The sequence below is a fragment of the Mandrillus leucophaeus genome, unplaced genomic scaffold, assembly GCF_000951045.1.
Source record: "Mandrillus leucophaeus isolate KB7577 unplaced genomic scaffold, Mleu.le_1.0 Scaffold917, whole genome shotgun sequence".
In the NCBI taxonomy this organism is placed as follows: Eukaryota; Metazoa; Chordata; class Mammalia; order Primates; family Cercopithecidae; genus Mandrillus; species Mandrillus leucophaeus.
The window spans coordinates 1,140,263-1,149,316 of record NW_012109997.1 but is presented as its reverse complement, the minus strand read 5'-3'; the positions used below and the strand labels follow the sequence as shown (position 1 = coordinate 1,149,316).

The 9,054-nt window shown below is 38.0% G+C and overlaps 1 pseudogene; it reads right to left on the bottom strand.

Moving 5' to 3' along the window:
* Window positions 1-1,187: 1,187 nt before the first annotated feature.
* LOC105531865 lies at window positions 1,188-2,396 on the bottom strand (annotated as a pseudogene).
* Window positions 2,397-9,054: the final 6,658 nt, after the last annotated feature.

Here is a 9,054-nt window from a genome sequence, read left to right as displayed (position 1 = left end):
ACAGGTAAAATCCTTACTAGATGCTCTTACAGTACCACGTATGACCTGTTTGTAGTATTTACCACTGTGTCCATTTTGTGTAGATTTTTGTGATTATAACTAACATAATTTTCCTCTACTAACCTCAATAGGACATGTATTGTGGGCCATGTATGTTGTACTTACCTTTGTTTTTCTAATGACAAGTTCAGTGCTTGCTGAATAACTGAATAAATTAGAAGTACATATTAGATATAAAAAGTTGACATGTGAACTATGAATTAATCTCATCAATTTGTTAAAGAATCTTCTACCAAGTACTGTTTTCCTGAATAAACTTTCACCCTTATTACAGTTACCATATCTTTGTAACAACATTAAGGGAGCATTGATTTTACTATATTAAATAGATAGCTTTCTATTTCAAATGGATTTGGCTGGATTATTTTGATTACTCAATTAAAAATACAAGATTCTAATAAGAGACTTTATTGCTTACTAAAGGCATTGTGATCTATTATTAAATACAATTGACATGAAATATAAGTTTTGTGAAACAATTCTCTGTAAGGATTTTACATTTTTACTTTGCAATATAGGAACACAATGGCCATATCATACTGAAAAATCCCTTTAAAATAAGAGACTATAATTTGAAAAATGAAATTTTATCAGCATAACACATATTTAAATGAATATTTTAAAATATAAAATTTGTAAAAAGCCTGCATTGGAGAAAACTATAGTAATTATTCACAAGTAGGGACACTGAAATCCATTCCATAATCATCATTACTTGAGCCAGAGAAAGACTGTTGCAAATTAAAACATCTAAATTCAAAATATAGGACATGCAGATATGATTATAATATCTTTCTCTTTGACAGCTTGAGTTTACATATTTAGATAAACACAACATAGTATTATTTAAAAAATTTCCTGGCCAGAGGAAGGATTGCATTTCAAGAGTCCAATATGATGCAAAGATTAACACATTTTTCTGGTCTTGAGATGCTGCTGCTCCTTGAGTGGAACTTTCTCTGTCACGATGACATTTTCTACAGTTTCTTTTTGAGGGAAAAACTGCTAAATGTTATCAATTTTCAGACTGTCTTACACTTAAACCTATATCAAGACATTCAGGAACATACTATGAGTAAAGATTAGAGAAATTGTGGGAAAAATTTAAAGAATAAGATGATGGTAACTTATAATTTGATAGTGGCTCTAAGCTTGGCTGAGCGCCCTCTGGGGTTATGTTGTACATTCTGATCTTATGGACTAAGTATCTTCTTGTATATCAATTCCCACATTAAAGGAGCTCTTCTCATAGAGTCTTCTTCCGTGTTTTCATGATCTGAACCAATTGCAATGTTTTCATCACTTGCTGTCTAACATTTAGGTTAAACTTTTCTGTCATGCTATTCGAAGCAAGTTCTTTTGATGATGCGATCCTGCAGTGAATGGAAGGAGACGGTAACAAGGTGACCACCAGGTCTCAGAAACTTCTGAGCTGTCTTCAGTCCTGTGTAGAGTTCATTGAGCTCATTGTTCACAAATATGTGAAGAGCCTGGAAAGTCTTGGTGGCAATATGGGTAGATCGCTGTAGCAAGTCTTTTCGTGCATAAATAGCAGGGAGAGGAAATGCACCTGCGACGATGCTGGCAAGCTGCTGAGGCAGATGTTGCGTGCCTGAACAATTGGTGAAGCAATTTTCTTGGCATGCTTTTCCTCCTCGTATGTTCTCAGGATACATGCAAGCGCCTGTTGATCTAAAGCATTGAAAACATCAGCAGCAGTGGGCGTGTCAGCATACCTGCTACCATCCATCCTCATGTCCAAGGGGCCACCTTTCCGAAGGGAAAAATCTCTTTCAGGAGTATTGAGTTACACGTAAGAACACCCAAGATTCATACGAACTCCATCGAAAGTCCCTGGCTGCACTCCAGCTTTCATTAACAAGGCTTCTGCCTGGCTGAACTGGCCCAGCATAGCTCAGATTTGTTTACGATACAACTCTGAAAGATGTTCAGTGAATGCATAAGCTGTCGGGTCTCTGTCCAAGGCCCACAGAGCAATATCTGACTCCTTCTGTAGAATGGCTTTTGTGCGCCCTCCCTAACAAAATGTCATATCTAGAAAAATCTGTCCTTTTTGTGGTGACGACCAATGAACAACTTCATCCACCATTACTGGAGTATGTAATTTAGCCATAGTTTCAAAATCTCTATCTTGAGATCTGTGTAACTCCTGGGCTTGAGTTTGATCTTTTTGCTTCTAGGCTTCATATTCTTTACACTTTTCTGCTGTAGTATGTATTCTTTTTTGTCTAGACACCTAACCTAGGTATGCCAGATTCCAACCAACATGAAAGACATTCTTTATACATTCTACAAAAATATGGATACCAAAGCATTCCATAGGTCAACGAATCTGAGGCATGAAGACTTCTCAGCGGGCCTCTAACTTGGGCCAGCGACTACCGCTACGGTGCCGGTGAACCTGACTTTGCTGCATGTCTAGGTTCTATCCCTGGGGGAAACTCTTCTCTTTCTTAACTGGTTTTGCCACTTGCAGTCTTTTTGCATTCAGAACCACTCTCTACCAACCCATATAATCATGACATTTGTAGATAGATGCTTTCTGTCCTAGGAACATAGAGCAGTAGATTAAGAAAAACATTTCCTTGGAGCTTAATTTGTTTGAGTCACAGAGTAGATGTTTAGGCTTACAGGTTGTGCTGTGAGAGTGCTCAGTGCCAGACCCTGAGACACAGAGGTGCTCATGCGTTCTTTAATACATATACATTTTTGTTTGTGCCCCTGGCATGTGTGGCCATATTTTTGTGTTTGTGATCTGTGAAACTGTCTGAAGAGTGGGAGACAGAGTGAGGGCTGCATCTCCTGCTTATGTCTGAGGGTGTGCCATGGGTTGAACAGTGTCCCCTCAAATTTATGTTCACTCAGAACCTCAGAATGTGACTTTATTTGGAAGTAAAGTATTTACAGATGTAATTAGTTAAGGATTTCCAGATAAAATAATCCGGGATTTATGGTGGGCCTTAAATCCAGTGGCTCGTGGTGTCCTTAGGGGAGAGAGCACAGACACATATGCAAAGGGGCGAAGGCCACAGGAAGAAGGAGGCAAAGGCTGGAGGTAGACTGCCAAAGGCAAGGAAAGACTGGACCATTAGAAGCTGGGAGAGGCAAAGAATCATCTCCCCTAAGCCTTCAGAAGGGAGCATGGCCCTGCTAGCAACTTGATTTTGAACTTCTAGGCTCCAGAGACCCAAGAGAATCAATGTCTGTTGTTTCAAGGCTCTTTTTCATGGTACTGGGCTGCAGCATCCCTAAGAAACTAATCCAGCGGGGTCCTTGTCACAGTGGATTTTCTCTGACATTGACTTTTGTCTTTAGTAACCAGGGAGAATAATCCAATAATTATTTTTCTCTCTATGTACTCTAACGATTGTCATATCAATATGATGGAACCTCATTATAAGTGCATTTGATTTAATCAAATTCAATTTCTCAAAAAAAAAAAAATAGAAGAGAAAACTGATAATTTCAAGTGTTAACAAATAATGTATTTACCATTCACTGAGCATATATCCCATTCAGAATAAACTCTGGGTTTGAAACACAAATCTGTGGTCCTTTGTCAGTCATGTTTCCTCATCCTCTCACAGTGTAAGCATATCTCTTTCTCTGTCTGTCTCTCTCTCTTTTATCACCATTATATCTAATAAAACCTTGTTCTCAAATTCAAACACATTAATATACCTGTGCTTAACCAAAGAGAAAGTAATCTGTTCCAATCCTAAAGGAAATGATTCAGCTGCACTGAAATTAGTCACTGTTATGTAACCTAGGAACAAGATATCATTACTATGTATGCAGTCTGGGAGCTGAATATCAAGCTCTAGACCTACCTGTGAACATTCAAACACTCATTTCCAAACTGACAAAAATGATATCTGCCTCTGATGTTGCTCAATTCGTTGACAGTTATTGCCATATTCTCACTGTATTGTGACAATAAATAAAATATATAGTTGTGATTCTCAAAAGTTTCTTTAAACTATTCTTAGGCCATAATGTTTACAGGGAAAAATTACATGAAAAAATACACTCATAAATGCTTGAAAAATCTTGCACCATATACAACTTTATAAATTTGTCTTGTAATATTTGGGCTATGTTTTAACTTCCTTATTTTTTTCCAGGGTGGGAGAATGAATGTTCTCTGAAGAAATCTGTATGATATAGACTAGTGAAGGTAACTGGCCTGAACTACAGCTCTAGAGTCATTTGGTTTCACCTTCAGGGAGGTAAGTGCACTGAGAAGTACTAGGTGAGTGTGAGCATGGACATTGGAACCTCAAGATGCAAAAGAAGAGATTCTTTCTTCACATTTGTAGGCAGACTCAACAGTATCTTTAACAGGTTCTTTGAAAAAGTATTTCATTGAAAATAGCATGTTATTAGCTGGGCATGGTGGCTCACACCTGTAATCCCAGCACTTTGGGGGGCCGAGGCAGGTAGATCACCTGAGGTCAGGAGTTTGAGATCAGCCTGGCCAACACAGTGAAACTTCATCTTTACTAATAATACAAAAATTAGCCAGGCGTGGTGGTGCACACCTGTAATCCCAACTACTTGGGAGGCTGAGGCAGGAGAATCACTTGAACCTGGGAGGTGGAGGTTGCAGTGAGCTGATTGCACTATTGCACTCCAGCCTGGGTAACAAGAGTGAAACTCCATCTCAAAAAAACAAAAACGAAAACAAAAAAAGTGCATGTTTTCTTCTTAATCACTGACATATAAATAATGTTGAAATTTAATATCACAAGATTTGAAATTCAAGCATCCTAAGCTTAAATATTCATAGCTTACTGGATGCTTGATATTGGGGAATCTATTTAACATGGTAGGGTTATCAGTTTCATTGTTTATAAAATGGGCAAAATAGCAGTTGCTTATAGAATTCTTACAAGGATTAAGATAGCTCCTATCAAATTTCTAGTGCAGTGTCTGATGTATAATAGGCATTGATCAAATGAAACCTACTATTCTTTATCCTACTGCACAGAAATTTGTATGTTATTTTAATTAAAAATTTGAAAAACAATTTTTAAAATGAGCACTGTTCATCAATAACAGATATATTTTGAAATGATTCGCTGCCAGAAATGATTTTGGTTGGGGCTAGTGGTTGCTGCTACTGTTTCCAGACAATTTTGTTATGTTTACAAAATTTGGGGGCCACAGGAAAATCCCCGCCAGGATTATTCACACCCTGTCACTTTCTTTCTTCTCTTTTGAATGCCTAGCAGGTAAGTGTATGGAAAGCATTACCCAAGAGGAGAGGCCCCAGACGCTGCTATGCTTCTCCAGACTCTTCCTTTAAAGCTGTAGATGTGAATTCATCCATAATGGAAAGTTTAATGTGTGCCATCTTGGAGTGGCAAAGTGCAGTGTATTTGCAGTAAGACTGATTAATATTGTAGGCTCTAATCTGTTCATTGTTTATTTCTTGTTGATAATCGTGACCACTTGCTGATTGTCCTTCTTACGTTGGCCAGGACGGGGTAATTTTACAGGCTGTATTCAGGGTGCAGACAGTCTCGCGGATGCTCTTCCTCCTGCAAGAAAAATCATTAGAGACAATCACAGTGTTTAGAAGGCTTACAACAAATTATTTTCCAATTGGTAGTCCTAATATTTCGGTTTCAGAAAACCAATTAATACAGTTTACTGGTAAAGAAAGGGAATTAGGTTGGATTAGGATACAAATTCACTGCAGTTTTCTCTCTTCTACTGTTGGTAAGAAAGACAAAAAAAGACAAAACAAACTTACCCTGTGGTTGCTGATGTACCCACAACCTGCTCACATATTATGTAGAGTTTCTGCCCGTCTGAGGCCTTAATTCTAATAAAAGTCTGATGAATATTATGAGATGTTTAGTATTATGTTGTCTTAAATTAGAACCCAAGTTATAATCTGTTAATATTTCTAGGATTTATTTTTCTCTTTTTACTAAAGCGAGTCCTATTGGTCTTACAATGTTTCTGAGCAGTACATCTTTTAAATGACTTTAAATGACCCCTTACCTCAATATCTAGTTTCTACAGATAAGAATATGTTTCACAAAAAGTAGGAATTACAAAGAATATTTTAAAACCCAATCATTTTATCTTTATTGTTTTTAAAATCAAGTGACTCAAAAATATGCCTAATTTTTCACCACTCAATTTGAAGGCTGTGACACTGACTGGCCCCATTTTGTACATGGTGGACCTGAAATTCCAGCAGATTCATTCCTGTCTTCTGCTGTGTCTGAAAACACACATGCCAGTATAATCACAGAGGGAGAACCATGAGCAGAGAACAGGACGAAGAGGACACAGCCTTATTACATGTCAGATTACTGCTACCTCCAATAGCCTAGGTGTTCTTTCCTTCTTATGAAATAAACATCTTTGTTCCTTCAATAATATGACTGGGCATCTATACAGCATATAAAAATATTGTTATAAAATACTGGAAATTTTCGATTCAGACCCCTTAAATGATTTACTCGTTTAGTGCACCCAGAACAAAGAAACATACACTGTACGGCAACAGGTGCTTAAAAGAGCCTTGAGGGAAATACATTCATCAGAATGTCATTATATGTTATATGCACATTACTTATTTATTTTCTCATATTTGTCCTAAGGTAAAGTAAGCACCTGCAACCCATAGGTAAGGCTTTTTTTTTCACAGGGTGCTTTTACACTCTGGGTAGTTTTTGCCAAAGCATCAAAGTATTGTAGCTGTTACCTCCTTTATATACTTTATGTATATAAACAGACTCTTTAGCTAATATAAAAACAAAGAAATAGAGCTACAGAGACTCACTTTATTCATTGCCTCTCCCACATCTAAACATCCATTTTAAAATGATATCACTGTGTCCTGGAGCATCTCTGTCCCACTTTGTGTTTCGCTAGTACCAGGTTGGACCTCCACTTACAACATATTTTCTCAGTGCATCATAACTACAGAAGGACATAACTTTAGGCAGGTTTTCCTTGTGATAAAAACATGATGGGCTAACAGCCCTTAAAATTTCTCATTTTCTTTACCAAATATAATGGTTTTGTGATTTTACACCAGGATCTGCAGCATAAGGAAAGTAAGAACATTCTGAATGTGTTATAAAATAATTATCTCTGGTAAATAAAGATCCATATAATTCTTTCCTTACTTATATTAAGGTTTTTTCCCCTACACTTGAATCCTCAGAAAAAGATGCTTTAGTGTAAATATGGTCTTTGGCTTTACTTCTAAGAGCTGACATGGACCATAAATATTTTTTTTTTTTCAAGAAGCAAATGTGATAAAGGGAACAATGGAGCCAAATATTGCTGAGTGCTGGGGATATGGGCCACAGCTGTGAACTGGATGAGTAGATTTCCCTGTGCATTTCCACTTTATTTTTCTAAGAATGTACATCTACTTATTCTATTTTATTACTAGTTAGGAAATGTCAGTAAGCATGTGTTTGGCAGAGGTGAGACATATCCTTCCCAGTGTAGTTTGGCTCTAAATGATATTCTTATTAGATCCCCGGTGCATGGGGCCAATGGAATAGGCTGCTGAAAAGGTACAGAGGAAGGGGTCAGTAGTCTTAAGAAGCAGTCAGGAACTGTATCAATCATAAATTTTTTTTTTTTTTTTTTTGTCAGGAACTGTATCAATCATAAATTTTTTTTTTTTTTTTTTTCAGTTGCTGATGTCAGAGCCCAATTCCAGTTAGCATGAGCAAACAAAGGTGGTTTATTGGTTCTTGTAATGCAAATGCAGGTCGTATAGGCACAGAGCTGGCCTTAGGGATGATGGAAGCCTTGGAAGTCATCACCTTTGAGCCTCCCTGCCTGTATGTGTGGTTTGGCTTTATTTTTTACTGATGCAGATGGGTTTTCTCTGTGTGTGGTAGAACTCTAGACTCACATTCCTCCAGTTTCATAGTTTGAAAAGAAAGTAGTTCTTTCTCTTCCAGCTCTAGTTAGCAAATCCTCTAGTGCTTTAAGCCAATTACTCACACCTCCTAACTTCTGGATGCTACCTGAAACAGAATAACTGGTAACAACTGTTAGAACAACTGGGATCAGTGCATAAAGTCAACCACTGCAAAACAATGGACTGACTGTAGAACAGGTTTACTCCTTCCTCAAATTTAGTCTCAGAACTGCCTATGCTTCTACGTAATTAACTGTCTACCTATCTACTCAGCTTTACAGAGGATTGAGGGCCTGCTTCATGTACTTCTTGGCTAACAGAAATGAGAGAAAGAGAGAGACATTTTGGTCAGGCTTATCTCTAGAAATTAGATCTTATGGACCCTAACTTTGCATGGCAGCAAAGAAGAAAAAGAGACCATTGTGTTTCTTAGATATCTGGAAGACAGAAAACAGGACCAGGTGCAAGAGTCTATTACTTATTTTTAAGAGTGATCATCTGACCCCATGGCCCGGTGAGCATGAAGCTCTGACCAGGTAGAGTGGTCATTTCTCTTGTAGTATGGGGGCACAGTAGCTATGCTCCCTCCAACACTGCCTTCCCATGCAGAGCAGTTGTTCTTCCTCCTTTAGACAGCTGAGGAGGAAGAGAAATATTTCTCCTTCCCCTTCAGAGAAAAAAAAAAAGAAGCCCTGCTTCATGCTGGTCAGGTCACATGTTAATCCCTCAGCCACTCACCAAGACCAGGGGACTCAGACACCATGATCAACCCCAACTGGGACAAGTGTCCACACTAGTGGATGGATGGGTGCTGTAGGAATTTTACCAGAAATAGAGTGGAGAGATATTAGAGTTCAGACATGACCATCAACAATTGTTCTGAGCCAAAGAGCCTCTGCGATAAAGATAAGAGGGTAGGGTAGACTGTTGATTTGGAAATTTTGACAGAGAAGTCAGTACATGGTAGATGGATATCAGATACTCAGTGAGTGACAGACTATACACAACGTTGTCAAAGAAAACTCTCAAGAACTAGTTCCGTAACTTACTTCCTCCTTCCCTCCCTC